Genomic DNA, 18,818 nt, shown 5'->3' with positions numbered 1-18,818 from the left:
ATCCTTCGGTGTACAAAATGTATTGTTTACCAGATGTTTCTTAACTGACTTTGTAAATAAGTCTATTTTAGCAATTTCTTTAACCTCCTATGAAATATATTGTGAGTTTATTCCTTGGTAGAAATTGGTATTTTAATTTTTATGTTTAGCCTTTCTTAGTAAATGTAAGTTCAGTGTAGGTTTTGTTCTGTGGTCACGGACAGAGCTGTTTGTGCAGTAATTAGCAACAGTTATTTTTGATTCATTCAACAGATTGGTAACATTCAACAGATTGGTAAATGCATCCACATGGTACACTTAAAATCACCAGTGTTCTGAACAGATATGCACAACCAACTCAAAAACTCTTTCTGGTTGCTATTGTTATTGCCCTTTACTGCCATTTGAGAATTGGGTTCATATTTTGTACATTAAGTCATCAGACAAGAATGCCATAGCTAAGAATTGAGTGTACTCGTACTCGTACATATGAGTTGCATAAAACTAAATGACACTAGCTTTACACAGTGATGGCAGGACTCTAAGGGTGTAACATGCTAATGACATTCTGTTTGCGGGTATCTTTGTGTTTTCACACCACTTCAGCTGAAAACCAATATTCATTCTGGAAACTTTGTATTTGTTACACAATATATAGAGGTGCTGCCACCTACAATTAATTCAACAATGTCATTTTCCCTCTTCAAACTGAAATTTATGGCACTGGTTTTCCTTATGTTCAGTGTCACTTTAATTACTTACTTATCAGTTGCAAACCCCCTTGACGATTTCATTTTCTTTTCTCTGCAAGGAGCCCTCCTGTTTTCCCAGTGACTATAGATTACTGTCATCAGAAAAAGGGAATTTTTCCCCATGTCTAACAATATTGGGAAAGTCATTGATATATGTCAGGAACAGTACTGGTCTTGAAGTGTTACCAAGATGAACAAATATATTAATGTATTTTTGTTCTGATAAGTGTTTTACTAAAAGTTTAGATTTATTTGAATTATGTATTATCCTTGAAACCAGACATTAGCTTGAGGTGAATGCTCGGGTGAGGTACACCAAACAACACCTTATGATCAGGAGTTCATTTATTTACCTCTTCACACAAATAAGGCTTACAGAGAACTGGATGGCGGAACAACACAAAGATAATGTTTTGCTAGGTTCAAAGACGATGCTCAGATGGATACTGGTGTCGATCTCATCGGCGCCACTTAGCCCCCCCCCCCCCCTCCCACCGCAGTACAGAGAGGCCGGGAGAGGGGGGTGACTATGGCGTCGGCAGGGGTGCTCCGCAGGAGCCAAACCACGGTCAGCTCGACAGCGTCATCGGAGAGCTGTGTTGGTTGATGACATGAAGGAAGGTCCGGCCACCGAACCTGGAAGTCGTTGCAGCGCGCCAGGCGTGCTGGTTGTGCGGCGACAGGTAGGCCAGCGGTTTGCGGGAGGAACGGAGCGTTGATGACGATATCTCCGGTGGGTGTGGCGAACACACGAAACATGTCCAGGTCGACATTGGGCGAGAGGGGAACACATTTCACCAGGTGGCAGGGAATGGTGGAGGTTGTGTCATGAGCTTCGGATGAAGGGAAACATGATGAACAGTGTGTCACCCCGTAGTATTATAGAGATGTCGTGGATTATGTCCAGGGGGACAGGCACAAACACCTCGAGCGAGGGCACATTCAAGATGGGGGTGTGTGAGAAACCTCGACAGGGCGAGGCAGGAGATGGGGGAGAGGTCGAAGGGACCAGAGAAGGGCCCAGAGGTGAGAACGTGATTGTAGGTAAGCTCGACATGGGGAGCATGTGATCCCTTGACAGAGGACGTGAGACTGGAGTAGAGGGCGAGGTCGGAGAAGAGCTCAACGATTGGAGCTGGAAGTCACTCGACTGAGTGAGTAAGTCCGACATCGACTGAGTGAGTAAGTCCGACGTGGATTGAGTGGTCAGAGTGTTGTGATCCACAACAGTGAGTGGCGTGGTCGTGGCCTGAAGGGGGGTAGAAGCGGGCTCGACATGAGCAGGCTTAAGTCTGTTGGGAGAGACTGTAACAGCTGAATCTTATTTGGATGTCACAGGTGTTGGCTGAGCGCAGGAGAACTCGGTACGGGCCGGTATATGGGGGTTGAAGGGGAGCACAGATAGTGTCATCTAGGAGCATGACGTACTCGTAATTGTTCAGAGATTTCGGGATGTGAACCATAGGGTGGGAGTGGCTGGCGGGCGGAGGGATGTGGAGGTTGATGAAGTGGCGTCTGATGTGGTCCACGAAGGAAGGCAACTCAGACTGAGGGAGAGAAGCGGAAGGGCTCACATGTTCGCCAGGGAGAACAATGTTCTGGCCGTATATGACCTTGGCTATTGTGCCTTTCAGGTTTTCCCTATAGATTGTACGAATGCCGAGTAGCACAAGGGGAAGGGCCTCCGTCCAAAGAGAGCTGTGGCATCAAAGAGCCGCCTTGAAAGTGCAGTGCCAGCGCTCAACTAGCCCGTTACTTTGTGGGTGATATACTGTGGTCTGGAAGCGCCAGATGCCGTAAATGTTACAAATCTCGTTGAACAGGGCCGACTCAAATTGTCTGCCCTGGTCAGTCATGATGATAGCTCGACATCCGAAGTGCGATACCCATGACTCGTCGAAAGCTCGAGCAACAGTTTCTGTCCTGATATTGGGGAGGGGGACAGCCTTGACCCACCAAGTTGTTCGGTCGATAGACAAGAGAACTTAACGAAAGCCATTAGGGGGGGGGGGGGGGGGGGGAGAGGGCCGACAATGTCAATGTGAATGTGCTGGAAACGCCCAGGAGGGATCAAAAAGGCGCCGAGGGGGGGGGTGAAGTGTGCTTGTGTACTTTGCAGTGTTGGCACACAATGCAGCAGCATGCCCATTGCTGGCAGTCCTTGTTGACATTTCTCCACAAAAGCGCTCCGCTACGAGGCGGGCAGATGCACAAACACCGGGGTAGGCTAAATCATGCAGTGTGTTGAAGACAGCTTGACGGAGCATGGTTGGGATGAGTTGTAACATGCCTATACTGTTGTTGCACCAGATCTCACCAGAAATGCCAGGGAAGGTGGTGCAGACGAAGTGTAGTGAAGAGGTAGAGTCTGAAATCAGGTTTTGTGTGTCCTCGTCAGTGGGTTGGAGGTTAGGCGGGTCAGAGAGATCTAACAGCGAATGAACGGTGTCGACTCGTGAAAGGAAATCAGCAACTATGTTGTCAGCACCCTTTATGTATCTGACATCGGTGGTGAACTGAGATATGAATTCCATGTATCTGAAGAGGCGAGGAGGCGGGACAGCTGGCAGGTTTGAAATTGCCGCAGCCAGGGGTTTGTGGCCTGTTAAAACATAGAAAGGGTGTCTCTCAATGTCGGTCTTAAAATGTTTGATTGCTTTGTAAACCACAAGCAACTCCCTGTCAAACACGGACTATTTCCGTTGTGCATTGGTGAGCTTGCGCGAGAAGAACAGCAGAGGTGAAGTTTGGCCATCTACTGTCTGGCTAAGGACAGTGCCGATGGCAGTATCGCTCTCATCTGTGGTGATGAAAAGCTGCGCATTGGGATGAGGATGCGTGATGGTGCAGGCCTTGGCAAGAAGATTTTCGAGGGCAGTGAAAGAGTCAGTCATAGCAGGGGTCCATGGAACGGGCCGAGATCCAGTAGTCTTGGTGCCTCCCAAGGTGTCCGTCAGTAGAGGCTGAATCTCTGCAGCCCGAGGTAGATGACGGCGATAATAATTAACTGTCCCCAGAAAGCGCCAGAGCTCTTTGAATGACGAAGGTCTGGGTAGGTTTAGTATTGTTTGTACTTTGTCAGGGGGCAGTGAAATGCCGTCGGCAGAGACCCGAAAACCAAGAAAAGTGACAGCGGGTTGATGTAGCTGCAATTTGTCCTGGTTGGTCTCGATGCCAGCTGCCGCAAGAGTGTCCATAACAGTTTGCACATGTCGAATGTTGGCCTCGACGGAGGAGCTGAACACAAGAAAGTCATCAAGATATGCAAAGCAGAATTTTAAGCCGAATAGCACTTCATTAATGAAGCGTTGCCAGGTCTGGGTGCGTTTTTTAGCCCAAAGGGCATGAATCGAAACTGAAATAACCCGATTGGGGTGGTGACTGCTGTCTTCTCGATGTCTTCAGGAGCCATGGTGATCTGGTGGTAGGCCCATTTGCAATCAATGACAGAGAACGTAGTCACACCTGCGAGGGAACTGGTAAAGTCGGCAATGTTGGGAATGGGGTAGGTGTCCATAATTGTTCGTGCGTTTAGTCGATGGTAGTTTCCACACATGCGCCAGGACCCGTCTTTCTTGGGTGTCATATGAATTGGTGTAGACCAGTTGCTGGCAGAGGGTTCGATGACGCCAGAGCTTAGAAGTTCAGAAATCTGCTTTTCAAGGTTGGAGAGGCACTCGGGACAAAGTTGACGTGGTTTACTGGAGATCAGGGGCCTGGCGTGAGGTGAAGCTTGTGAGCCATGCCTTTGGTGATGACGGAAATGTTGCTGGCGGCACAGGAGGCGGTTTGTTTACAATGTGAGGCGGGCAGGGCAGGCGAGGCGAGGTCGTGGTGTTCGGAGCCACTAACTGGATCCGATGGGAGCCGAGGCGGCGAAGTGTCCCAGGAGTCTACGTGACAAGATGGCCGCTGGCCTGATGCAGTGGCACCGTGGTCGGTTGAGCTCAGTAGAGCTCGAGAAGCGTTAGTGAGTCCATTGTTCGAGGGTGTGGCCTGTGCCAGCACGGTCGCAGCAAAGCACTAGGGGCGAGTGCACTGTTTGTGTTGTCAGTGGTGGTTGTACGGCGACACACAGGAGCCAAAGTTGCATAGTATAAGTTGCTGTCCGCGAGAGGAGGGGTAGGAGCTGTCAGTACGGGAACATGTGACGCCCTTCGCGCATGCGCACTCATGTCCACCCGAGTGTCAAATGCCGCTGTGTTAGCCCCGTGGTCCTATGGAACTTCAGTACACGTTACGGTAGACTTGTTAGGACAGTTGTGAGGGGTAGTGGGAGGTAAGCACATGGCTGCTCGATTGCTGGGAATACAAGCAGCTTCGGCACATTTACTGACCTTACTTTGTCCTTGCTGCAGTGTCTGTAATTCCTTTGCTGCGTCAGATAGCTGGAGCTGAGTTTCGTGGAGCTGGAGGGAGAGCTCGAAGTTTTCCTTGCATAGGTGAGCAATGTTTTCAAGCTCGACAAGGCACTTGTGCATTGTTTCTTGTAACGTCATCGACAGAGCTGAGCATGTACAGATGAGATGAGCCCAGACCGATGTGTCACGGGGGCGTTTGTTCAACGGAGCACAGGAGAATTAAGTTTTGGAGGGGTGATGAAAAACAGTGTTTCGCACTGGGTCTGGTGAAAGTTTGTGGTGTTGCAAGAAGTCAATGCCTAGTATAGGTTCCTCAATATTGCACACTAATCAAGTCCACTCGAGTTTGCAGTTTTCGGAGAGTGAGATGACGTGGGAGATTGAACCCGAGTATTGTAGTTTAGTAGAATTAATAGCTTGCAGTGAAGTATGATGAGGGCGGATGTTCGACAACACTAAGGACGTAGGCAGCAGCGAAACATCAGTGCCTGTGTCCACTAGGAAAAAGTATCCTGACGAAATGTCTTTAATATAAAGTCGTCCGTAATTATCCAATTGTTCCCAGAGAGAATGAAGCACTGGGAGGTGACTGTCATGTCGTGCACAGGAGGCGGCACCCAGACCTACCTGCGATTTGCATTTGGGAAGCAGCAGGGTGGTCTGCAGTTCCGTGTCGCCTCACCAAACCATGTGTGGAAGTAACTGTATGGGGAGTGTGACTGCATTTCCTGCAGAAAGTTTGTTGCCAGAGGCGGTGGCCAAGGTTCGGAGGCCGCAGCCAGTTCGGTTCCAGGAGGGGGCGTGACCGAGAGCAGAGCTGGTGGCGTCCCAGCTGCTTGTATGCTGCGTAGCAAGAGCAGAACGGTCGGTACAGTGTGGCCCCGGCTGCGCCCGGCTGCAGGACGAGGAGCCTGAACCTGAGACTTGCCAGGTAGGCAGTGGCTGGCGAAATAGAGCAGTGATGCCTCATGTAGTTTGTCAGCAATTGTCATTCGTTGCTCGACAGGTTCGGGAGACCTCTGAGCCAGAGCAAAGCGGATGTGCGGAGGTAGTTTATCTGTCCAGTTGGTGAGGAGAGCTGTGTCAGAGAGTAGATCGTCGCTGACCAGGGCCTGTAGCCATCTCCAAAGTTGTGAAGGATTGTTGTTGCCTTGTTGCTCAATGTGGAACACTTGCCGTATTGCTGTCTCAGTTGAGCACGCAAGCCATCGTAGAACTGTCTTTTTGGCTAGAGTGTACCGGGTAGCTGAGTCCAGGGCGTCGACCAGGTCAGCAATCAAGTCCTCCTGGTCGTGCAGCTGGGTGATAAGGCACAGAAATCTGGTTGATTCGTCGCGTTTGAAATGGTCAAACACTTCGTCCACAATTTTGAACCAGGTTGTTGCCCTGTCGGGACTGAATGGCAGCAGCATCGGTAAGCATTGTAGAACATTCGGAAGAAGAGGGTGAGTTGAACTCGTCAGGGCACTGCCTGAAACGAGCTGTTGTTGCTGCAGTATTCCTGGAGACTGTGTCTCCAGGGTATGTGGCAACGACGGCTGGTCGGGTGGCACCATGAAGGTTGAACACGGAGTGTAAATGTAGATGTAGATGTAGATGTTGATCCGTCGCTACGCGAAAGGCAGACGTAGGTGAGACACCGTAATGTGTCAACTGCGGTTGCGGAAGTTCGACTGGAGTCGGTGCGGGGGTGACAGGTGATAAAAACTTCAAAGTTTGAAAACGTGTGCCAGTCCGTGGAAAACGTGATGTGCGATCAGAGTCAGAGCCACTTGTGTTGTAGGAAGGCTGCAGAGGTGCGAGCTGTCCAAAAGCACAGTGAGGAAAATGATGTCGAACGGTGGGTGAAATGTGTGAATGTTCACTGTTCATAGTCACTTCACTCAAAAACGGTGTGCGAAAAGGTGAATGTCGTAGCACAAAACACTTAGGCATAGCAGTAGGATGGAGATGGAGGTCAGGCACAGATAACAAGCTATTGTTCCTGTTGCAAGCCGAGGTAATGAAGCAGGAAGGCATGTGCTGTTGCTGAACCGAGGCAGGCGCGGGAGTGGTGGGATGCTGAGGAGGTTGATCTGTAAAAAAAGCAGCTCCGGCCACGTGGCAGGAATCCGCATGGTACTGCACGGATTGCAGCATGGCAAACCGTTGTCCTGGCGGTGGTAGGTTATCCAACGGAGAGTTTGCAGTAAGAGGTAGCTGCACCATCGATGAGGGAGGGCACATGTGGCGGGAACAAAGGCATCTGATAGCCAGAGTCATGCACACTCCTAACCTCACTTATTGTTGCAGGTGCAAAAACGTCTGGCGAAATCGGCGTAATCGAAGAGTGAGAGGCATTGTGTTGCAGTCCTGATGGGTGTAAATTGACCATAACACAATGTATGTCAATCACAAAATCCGGCGTTAGGCATTGGGCTGAAGCCATTGTTCGAATGTAGTGTTGATGTAATACACGTGAAAATAACCAACGCGGAAGCTGCGGACACAGCAAAATGGCGAAAACGGAATACGTTACAACTCAGGGTCACCAGTGAGGTGAATGCTCGGGTGAGATACACCAAACAACACCTAATAATCAGGAGTTCATTTATTTACCTCTTCAAGTAAGGCTTACAGAGAACTAGATGGCAGAACAACACAAAGATAATGTTTTGCTAGGTTCAAAGATGATGCTCAGATCGATACTGGTGTCGATCTCATCGGCGCCACAAGCTGTTCCTAACGCTTAAAGCTTATTTAGTAGACTCTCGTGGTCAACAGTATTAAAAGCCTTAGAAAGATGGATAAAACTGCCTCTGACACATTCATCTTTGTCAAGAGCATCAAGTAACACTTTTGGGAATTCTACTATGGTTGGTTCCATACTTCTACAACTTCAGAAACCAAATTGTGGTTCCCTTAAATGGTAGTATTTATTCAAGTAATTCCTAAATGTAACTTTCATAATTGATGTTACTATCATCTTAGAATTGTGACACTAGGGAAATGGGCCAGTAATTTTCTATATATTCTGCTTTAAATTTCTTTAGCAGAGGTAGGCCTACTGCTCTTGCCTCTTTTAAATACACTGGAATTTTCCTTTTGTAAAGGATCCATTTACATGTTTCTTAAGGAAGCTTGCATATTTTCCAGGTATTGTTTCAGTAGACACATTGATACTTCATCTAGGCATACTAATTTTGAAATTTTTAGTTTTTTACAGCTTTACTTACTTTATGCTCTGTGGCTGGTAGTAACGTCATTGTATTTAGTGCATAATTATTTACAGGTGTTTTATTTGTTTAGGGAATTTTTGTTGTAACTTCTCCATCGTACTTGAAAAATGCTCCATCCGATTGTTTGCTAAGTAGTATGAATCATTCATTACTTTATCTTCCCTCCCTTATCAGTATATTATTATGCCTTTGTTTGTATATCCTGGTTTCTGTGTTGATGACATCCCAAACTACTTTGTATGTATTCTGTGCATTGTATATTATCTCATAAAATGACTTTTTTTTTTTAAGAAATCGGCACCTTCCTATAAATCTTTTTGCACCTATGCTAAAAATGCAAGAATTCTGTCACATTATGATTATTTCACATGGAACTGCCCTACTTGGGGGTCTGGGAGGACTTCTTAATATCTGATGCTATCCGTTCGCTTTTGTGACAATTGCTACTGATGTGGTTTGCTACAGTTTGTGCTCTGTGCTTATTTTTGCCTTAATCTAGGTTTATTCAAGTAATGGAAAGTCCAGGGTTGAATAACAACAATATAAAATGATAGATTGTACTAACCACATGGAGGAGGTGTTGAGTCACAGACAGATATAACAAAAACACTGGTAAGCTTTTATCTTTTGGGTCAAAAAGTCCTTGTTCAGAAGCAGAAAACACAAACACATTTGGTGGCTAATGGGGTAAAGGGGAGACATGGAGCAACGGGGGGAAAGGCATATCAAGGCAAGAGTGTGGGAAGGCATTGTATTCCCACGAGACTGAGCAGGGACATGGCGGGGGACAGGGGACAGGACAGGGTTGAGAGGAGCAGAGTCGGAGGAGGCAGTACTGAGCAGGGGGGGGGGGGAGGGGGGGGGGGGGGGGGAAGGGAGGATAGAAGAAGAGAAGAGATGTTGAGAAGGGGAAAAGACTAAAGACTAGTAGATGCATTGATGGTATAGACACATGCATAGTGTTGGAGTTAGAGTGGGGAAAGGGGTAGAGGAGAGGGAATAGCAAAGGCTGAGGCCGGGGATTACAAGACCAAAGGATGTGTTGTAGAGAGAGTTCCGACCTGCACAATTCAGAAAAGCTGGTGTTGGTAGGAAACACCCAGATGGTACGGACTGTGAAGCAGTCACTAAAGTGAAGCACACCATCTATCTCTTGACCACAGTTTGACAGTGGCCATTCATGCGGACAGTCTTCTAGTTTTGTAGTCATGTCCATGTAGAAAGCAGCATAGTGGTTGCAGCCTGGTTGTAAATCACCTGGCTACTTTCACAGGTAGCCCAGCCTTTGACAGAATAGGAGTTGCCTGTGACAGGACAAGAGTAGGTTGGTTGGTTGGTTGTTTTGGGGAAGGAGACCAGACAGCGAGGTCATCGGTCTCATCGGATTAGGGAAGGATGGGGAAGGAAGTTGGCTGTGCCCTTTGAAAGGAACCATCCCGGCATTTGCCTGGAGCCATTTAGGGAAATCATGGAAAACCCAAATCAGGATGGCCGGACGTGGGATTGAGCCGTCGTCCTCCCGAATGCGAGTCCAGTGTCTAACCACTGCGCCACCTCGCTCGGTACAAGAGTAGGTGATAGTAGGTGGGTGTAAGGGACAGGTCTCATATTTTGGTCTATTGCAGGAATATGAGCCTTGAGGCAGGGAGCTGGGAGTGGGTGTGGAGTAGAGATGAGCAAGGATATTATGTAGGTTTGGTGGGCAACAGTTTACCACTGTGGGAGTGGTGAGAGGATAGTAGGTAGGATATTCATCATTTTAGGGCATTACGGCAACTGAATCACATTCTCTGCAAGGATTTCAACTACCACTTATCATGCCCTTAAATTGGAATATCTTACCCACTATCCTTCCCATCCCTCCCACAGTGATATTCTGCCACCCACCAAATGTACATAATATCCTTGTTTATCCCTGCTCCGTGCCTAATTGAAACCCCTTGTCTCAGTGTTCATATCTCTATAATAGACCTAAATGCAAGACCTGTACCACACAACATCCCACCTTCTCCAGTCCAGTCACAGACATCTCATATACCATAAAATGCCAAGCAATTGTGAACGCAGTCATGTGAGCTACAAACTAAGCTGCAACCACTGTGCTGCTTTCTACATGGGCGTGAAGACTAAAAAGATGTCTGTCCATATGAATGACCACCAGGAAACTGTGCCCAAGAAACAGCTGAACCACCCAGTTGCCGAGCATGCTGTCCAACACAGTGTGCTTCACTTCAGCAACAGCTTCACAGCCTGCACAATTTGGATTCTTCCTACCATCACCAGCTTTTGTGCATTGCTGTTAAGTGATTTAATTCTATTTTGAGGTGTATAATCTGTGTTTATATGCATGATAAATGTAGATGTTGCTGTAGCCTAGGCGCTGCAGTCTGGAACCAAGTGACCGCTACGGTCGCAGGTTCGAATCCTGCCTCGGGCATGGATGTGTGTGATGTCCTTAGGTTAGTTAGGTTTAATTAGTTCTAAGTTCTAGGCAACTTATGACCTCAGAAGTTAAGTCGCATAGTGCTCAGAGCCATTTGAACCATTTGCTGTAGCCTAGTCAGACAAAGAGTGGTATGCGTAGATTGTGGGTTGGAATTCCACAAGGGCAACTGCAGTGGGGATTTGACTGGAGAACTCAATGGAACTGTAGACTCTGCAGGAAAGGCAAGAGAATCGCTGAACAGGAGAAAAAGATTTGTGCCCTTCAGGCTGAATTAAATTTCATGAAGTTTGAAATAGATATATTGAAGGGGGTGGTGGGCGGGGGGAGGGGGTGGTAGATCATGGGAACTGGCTGAAGGTAAAATGCGATGGGGTGAAATGGGAACAGCTCTTCAATTTCTTCATCTTCATTTGAGCTTACAGTATCTGTTAAGTTTTCCATGTTACCTGAAGTAGAAGGGGAAGAACCTCATCCAATTGTAGGTCATATAAGTGCTATCCTTAGCCAGGTGACAGAGAATTTGTGTAAAGGTTTTGACAAATAGGCTCAGGTTTTAATAGCAGGTGGACCAGTGAGCAACATGGTTAAAGACAGGAAGTACAGTGGTGGTGGTGACCTCATATGAAACAGCAGTAGCAACTACACACACAAGTTTGAGTTTTGTATAGGTCCTACAGCATAATTAGCAGCTCCTAGTTAAAAGTGCTGTGACCCATGTGAACTCTGTCTTGCACAGGCTGCTGCTTACTGAAATAAATTCTCATATAAGTGCAATGCCTATTGCTGTAATTGGGAGATAGGAATATACTAGACACAGCCTACACCCAAATAACAGAGGAAAGATAGCTTGGTTGAGCTTCCTGCAAGAAATGTACTGAAGGCCACCATTACACAAAGCAAAATCTCTGTAGTTACCAGTGTTAGAGGGGTACCATTTTTTAGGCTGGGATCGGAATTCAGAAAACCTCTTATGAATAAATTATAATAACAGAAGAACCTATGTTAGTTTGATCATTTTTTGGAATAATCGTGCTAGGAGGCAGCCCAATAGCTAACACAAAGAGTAGGCCTATGAATTGGCATGAAATTTACATAATGAGAGATAATTACAACTTGCAGTACAGGAATTAAAGCATGGGCTCTTATTGAAACTAAATTGGTGCCATGAACAGTCTTCCCCATAGTGTAGGAAAAATTACAAAGAACAAATACTGAAGTCACAAAAAAAAATGTATAAAGGAGAATTTTTCTTACTCTGTCCATGGAGATTTTTAGAATCTCTGATTTTGCAGCAAACTTGGTGCTTAACAAAAAGTCAATTGTTTGATTATTATACATATATATTTAATAAAAATCACTATTAGGTTGCACTGATATCATTAATTTACCTCTAATTTTCTGAGTTTGCCAGTCATACAGTCCATCCAGCAAATCTTGATGATTAGCAAGTTTATATGATAAGATGTCTTGCAGGATGGAACAAATTTACTGCCTCTTCTTATGATTACAGGCAAAAGTCATGCTTATGAACTGATTAATGTATATTTTTTCTTGCATTTTATACACACATAGCATTTACTACACATTGTTGATACAGTAGCAAAAATTACATGTCCTTTATATGTGAGCTCTTACACATAGTATTCTCAAGCGAGACTGAAATTAAAGTTTTATTTATTTATTTATTTATTTTTTAATTGAATATTCTCCAGACATTGCTCTTCTGCTACCAAGATAATTTTAAAAGCCTATCCTTGCTGTCTTCAGTGGCAATGTACAAATTTCTTATTACTAATGAGGAAAAGAAAACATTCATACAAATTAATAATGAAAAAAATTAAAAGGTATGATATTGGGAGCTAGTTGTTTAGGTATTACACAGTTTCCCCCCCACTGTACACTGACATCATATGGAGGTGTATAGTGTTAGGCAGTATCATATGATTAATTAGTTTCTATCTATTACCGATGTGGGGGAAAGTCAAAGCCCTTTATTTCTCCATCTTACATCATGCTAAGTGGAGATATCAGTTTTACCTTATTATATCTACATATACCACTGCAAATAATTAAAAGGAAAACAAGTTATAAAAAAAGGGATCAAATACTGTGCATATTCAACAACACTTGGTTTAGTTCAGTCTCTTTCATTACTGCGCCCACGCATGTGGCAGGTAGTTGGCCTGGCAATGGGATTTGAGAGGTTACTTCCTCATTGAATACTTCTAACTCATGCGTGTCCATTTCACGCAGAGTGAAACAGCAAATTTGTCTGGTGTTGCACTGTGGATTCCTCCTCAAATATTTGTTCATTTCTGAGAAACGGTGTGGGTGCTTGTGGTAATTTCGATGCTGTGACAGAAGACCTCCAATTTTATGGTCCCAGAGCCATTGTTTATCCATTTTAATGTGGTTATTCAGTGGAGAGAAAATCTGTCGATCAGCAACCGCCGATACATCAAGTTCCTTTTGAAACTCTTCTCCATTTATTAAGACTTGAGTGTGGTTCAGTGAAAATTTTATAGATTTGCACACATATACCAAATGTCAACACACTTCACTTTCAAAAAAAAAAACTCACTTTTACACAATTTCCTTGCCTACTGCCACACAATTCTATCAATCACTTATTTTGCATAAAGTGTTTGCTTTTGTATGCTATTACTCTTTAAAAAAATCGTTATCCGCACAGTTATAATTTTAATACATTCATGTATCACATATTATTGCTGACATTCAACTCACACTTACTTCATATTGAGTTTCATTTTGGGAATATTCAAAACACCACATTACCTATGATTATTTTCATAAACAATATTTTAAAAGGAAAGTTGCTACTTACCATATAGCAGAGATGGTGAGACGCAGATGGGCACAACAAAAAGAATGTCACAAATAATAGCTTTCGGCCAGTAAGACCTTCATCAGAATTAGATGGCAAACACAATCATACGCACTCACGCAAATGCAACGCACACACATGACCACAGTCTCAGGCAAATGAGGTCACCCTGTGAGCAGCAGCACCATTGCATGAGGGGGTGGCGACTGTTTGGGGGTAAGAAAGAATCTGGGTTGGGGGAGGGAGCAGTAGTAGTATAGGTGTGGCAGACAGTGATGTCCCGTTGGGGAGCATGGAGGAACAAGGTGGAAAGAGGGTACGGTAGCTATGTGCAGTCGGGAAGTTCAAAAGAGGGAGCGTAATGGTAGGGAGGGAGGGGATAGTGGAAGAGGAGAAAAGTAAAAAGACTGGGTGCAATGGGGGAATGAGGGTTGTGTAGTGCTGGAATGGGTACAGAGAAGGAGCTGGATGGGAGACGACAACGACTAATGAAGGTTGAGGACAGGAGGGTTATGGGTACTTAGGATATATTGCAGGGAAAATTCCCACCTGTGCAGTTCATAAAAATTAATGTTGGTGGAAATAATCCATATGGCACAGGATGTGAAGCATTCACTGAAATGAAGGATGCCACGTTTGGCAGCATGCTCAGCAACAGGATGGTCCACTTGTTTCTTGGCCACAGTTTGTTGGTGACATTCATGCAGACAGATAGCTTGTTGGTTGTCATGCCCACATAGAATACAGCACAGTGGTTGCAGCTTAGCTTGTAGATCACATGACTGTTTTCACAGGTAGCCCTGCCTTTGATGGGATAGGTGATGTTTGTGACTGGACTGGAGTAGGTGATGGTGGGAGGATGTATAGGACAGGTCTTTCACCTAAGTCTATTACAAGTCCATGAGCCATGGGGTAAGGGATGGGAGCAGGGGTTGTGTAGGCAGCTTAGCTTGTAGATCACATGACTGTTTTCACAGGTAGCCCTGCCTTTGATGGGATAGGTGATGTTTGTGACTGGACTGGAGTAGGTGATGGTGGGAGGATGTATAGGACAGGTCTTTCACCTAAGTCTATTACAAGTCCATGAGCCATGGGGTAAGGGATGGGAGCAGGGGTTGTGTAGGGATGGACTAGTATATTGTGTAGGTTCTGTGGATAGTAGAGTACCATTGTGGGAGTGGTGGGAAGGCTAGTTATCAGGACATTTCTCATTTCAGGGCATGATGAGAGGTAGTCAAAACCCTGACAGAGAATTTAATTCAGTTGCTCAGTTCTGGGTGGTACTAAGTTATGAAGGGAATACTCCTCTGTGGCTGGACAGAGGGACTTTGTGAGGTGGTGGGAGACTGGAAAGATAAGGCACGGGAGATTTGTTTTTGTACAAAGTTGGGAGGTTTGTGAAAGCTTCAGTGAGACAGTATATTTCGAGATGGACTGCTCATTACTGCAGATGCAGAGTCCATAGGTGGCTAGGCTGTGTGGAAGGGACTTCTTGGTATGGAATGTGTGGCAGCTGTCAATATGGATGGAGGTACTGATGGAGCATTCTTTGAGGTGGAGGTCCACATCTAGGAAGGTACCTTGTTGGGTTGAGTAGGACCAGTTGAAGCACATGGAAGAGAAGTTGTTGAGGTTCTGGAGGAATGTGATAGGGTGTCCTCACTCTCGATCCAAATCAGTTAGATGTCATTAATTAATCTGAACCAGGTGAGAGGTTTAGGATTCTGGGTGTTTAGGAAGGATTCCTTTAAATGACCCATGAATGGGTTGCCATAGGATGGTGTCATGTGGGTGCCCATCAAAGTACTGCAGTTTGTTTATAGGTAATGTCTTCAAAGTAGAAGTAATTGTGGGTGAGGCTATAGTTGGTCACGGTGACTAGGAAGGAGGTAGTTGGTTTGGAATCTGTTGGGCATTGGGAAAGGTAGTGTTCAACAATGGTAAGGTCATGGGCTCTAGGGATGTTAGTGTAAAGGTGTAACCTCCCCCTCACTTATCGACCTCAATGACAGTGAAAAATTAAACCGCGTGTACCTAATGGAAATTTGGGAAAAGCAATCGTCACCGAAGTTAATTTGTCGGTAAAGAGGGAGGAAAGGGTTACATCTAAATGAAAGGAAAAATGCAAATGAAATTGGTGAAAATTAATTTTGAGAAAAGGGTAAAATTAATAAAGAAAGTAAATGTGCGGTCGTTACATTAACAATTAATTGGCATTAATTAGATATTTGAGATTTGGGGAAAATTACAGTCGCCAGTCCTATGGACTACTACTATAATAACTGAAAATGAAAGATTAATGCACATATAATTAGCACTAAAAGCGTGGCAACTGAAGGTTGACAAGTGCTGTGTGAAAACTGAATGTTTGTCAGAAGTAATAAATTTCGCTATACTCTGACTTAATTTAGCAAAAGAATTAATAAAACCGGAAAATTGAAAGTTAATTTAGTGACTGGAATTAATAGTGAGCTTTGTTTCTGAAGCACTACAAAATTCAGTAAAATAAAGTTAGTCTTGGGCTACCTCAACAATCATTTCAAAAGCTACTTGAATCTACGCAATTTAGAAATAAGAGATTTAACTTTGAACCTGAATTAAATGACTATGAACAATTCACCATAGTAAAATTTAGTACGTACCAAGCTGAGCTGCAGTCACAGGTAAGCTAAAATATGGTAACAAAACTCGCACACTTAATTTGTGCTTGTGTAATCTAAATATTGTAGCCAGCTATGAATACCTTAACTGAACTTTGAAATTTAAGCAGTGAAATCGAATGATATTACTTTAATGCTGGCGTTTGAATTTCAAGGACACTCGGGTTCATTCTGGAAAAGGAAGGGACCCTGCTTGGTAATGCAATTGTGACAATGAGCAACAAAGGTTCATGCTACGTTGCTGTAATTTAAAGTGAAAAATTTAACACTTTGAAAAGCTGAGGTCTGCCATACAGTTCTAAAACTTTACATGCTACCAGTCTTCCTTGTTAGTTGATTGAAGGTTTGAAGTCGTCTATCGAGGAGGTGGCGACAGTCACTCATTGTGGGCCGTCGCTGTTGCAGAAGCTGGATGTTGGCGCGCCTTCTTCTCAAAACGGTCACCAGGCAAAATGGGCTCTTGATGTGCACCAGCTAATGCTTCCCGTCCGCGACACCATGTCAGAAACTATCATAGCAACTTGAGCGCAATTACATGCTGCCAAACCCCAAAAGCGTGGCAACTCGCAGGAGCGTCACACAACACACCTGCTCCACCCCCCTACTCCAGCCAGACTCTCTCTGCTCTGCCCGCACTCCACGCGGCAGAGTTAACACTACCAAAGATCCTAAACACTTTGGTTCTCCACACGACCTACCGATGTATTCGTTCGATAGCATAGTTTTCCGTAGGCAAGACCCAGCGTAAAAGTACAAATAGTATTTACAAAACAAACCAATTATACATCGACATAAATGCATATATAAAACAATTACAATATATAAAGACACAGAAATGTCATATCTTCAGGTAACAAAATAAGGAAAAATCTATAGTACAATAGATGGAAATAGAAGGATATGCATTTCCGGCATTACAAAGGGAGGCTGATTCAGTAGTGAAGACTAGGGCACCATATGGTAATGGGACAGGAGCTGTGGTGAGTCAGTGGAGGAAATGGTTGGTATCTTTTGTATAGGAGGTTAGGTTCCAGGTAATAGGTTGAAGGTGTTGGTCTACAAGAGCAGAGATTCTCTCAGTGGTAGCATGGTAACTGGCTACAGTGGGGCGTCGTGGGTGGTTGGGTTTATGGGTTTTAGGAAGCATGTAGAAGGTCGGAGTGCGGAGAGTGGTAGGGGTGAGTAGAGAGATGGTCTCTGAGGAGAGGTTCTGGGAAGGGCGTAACAATTTGAAGAGTGACTGGAGATCCTGCTGGATTTCTGGAATAGGGTCACTATGGCGAGGTTTGTATGTGGATGTATCTGACAGCTGACGGAGTCTGTCAGGTAATCCTTGCAGTTCAAGGCAACAGTGGTGGAACATAAATCCACAGGTAGGATTATCAGATCAGGATCAGTTTTAAGATGGTGGACTGCACTTCTTTCTGCAGATGTGAGGTTAGTTTGCATAGTGAGGGATTTGGGGAATGTTGGCGAGGCAAGCTTTGAGGTTAAGAAATTTCTGGAAACTTAACAGGGGGTGACTTGGGGGCAGTGGAGGTGGATCACAGTTGGACGGAGAAGTGAACTGAGTTAGGCAGGGTTCAAAATTGGTCTTTGGCTGAGTCTGATTGGAAGGATTGGTGGCGAAAAAGTGTTTCCACTGTGGGGACTGGGAGAAGGAGAAAAGGTCTTTGACAAGTCCTGCTTGATTGAATTTGGGAGTGGGGCAAAAAGTTAGGCCTTTGGAAAAGACTGATATTTTCTGGAAGAAAGTTTCATGACTCTTTTCGGGTCTGTTTGGGTTCTGTGTTCTGTGTGGTGGTCGGAGGGAGTTTCGGAGGGTGGTCCTACTCTTCACTACTGATACAGGTGAGGAAGTGGAGGAGGTTTGGAGGTTGTTGTAGAGGTGGTGGTCAGTGGTACTCCAAGACAGGAGTAGGAAGTGAGCAGGGTGGAGAGCTTTATGAGGTGGCATTGTGCTTGATGCTCTAGTTCCTGGAGGGCAAGTGTTACGATGTGTGGTATGAGTTCCAGGAATTTGGGATTGCATAGCAGGAGAATTTTGCGGATGGAGACAAGTTACCATAAGCAGGTTTGGGCTGGTTGATATGGTTTTCAGGGATATGTTGGTGAGGGCTAAGGATTAGCGAAATCTGAACTGGTGTAGGTCATTGTAATGAATGGCAGCCGAAGAGGGGTAATTTGATGGAATGGCCTTTTGGGGGGTTGCATGAGCCAAGTAACGATGCAGGAACAGTATGTGGGACTGGCTTCTGGCTAGGGATAAGGTAACTTTTCTGAACTGATGCAGGTGGAAGGGGCAAGGGTCCGTCGTGGTGGAAAAAATGCGAAAAATTGCATGAATAATGTAGAATTACATCCGATAAATTCACAAAAATCACCCAATTACGTGTGAAAAATCATGAGGAGGATGAAACAGAGGCAAAATGGAGAAACAAGATGAAATCAGTGGGAGTCGTCGATAGCGAAATGTGAAAAATCACTAGAATTGGCGAGAAGTCACAAGAGAGCAAAGAAAAGATATAAATAATACACAGATCTATGCTACTGTAGG

The sequence above is a fragment of the Schistocerca americana genome, chromosome 4 (genome assembly GCF_021461395.2).
Source record: "Schistocerca americana isolate TAMUIC-IGC-003095 chromosome 4, iqSchAmer2.1, whole genome shotgun sequence".
Classification (NCBI taxonomy): domain Eukaryota; kingdom Metazoa; phylum Arthropoda; class Insecta; order Orthoptera; family Acrididae; genus Schistocerca; species Schistocerca americana.
This window is presented reverse-complemented; position numbering follows the sequence as displayed.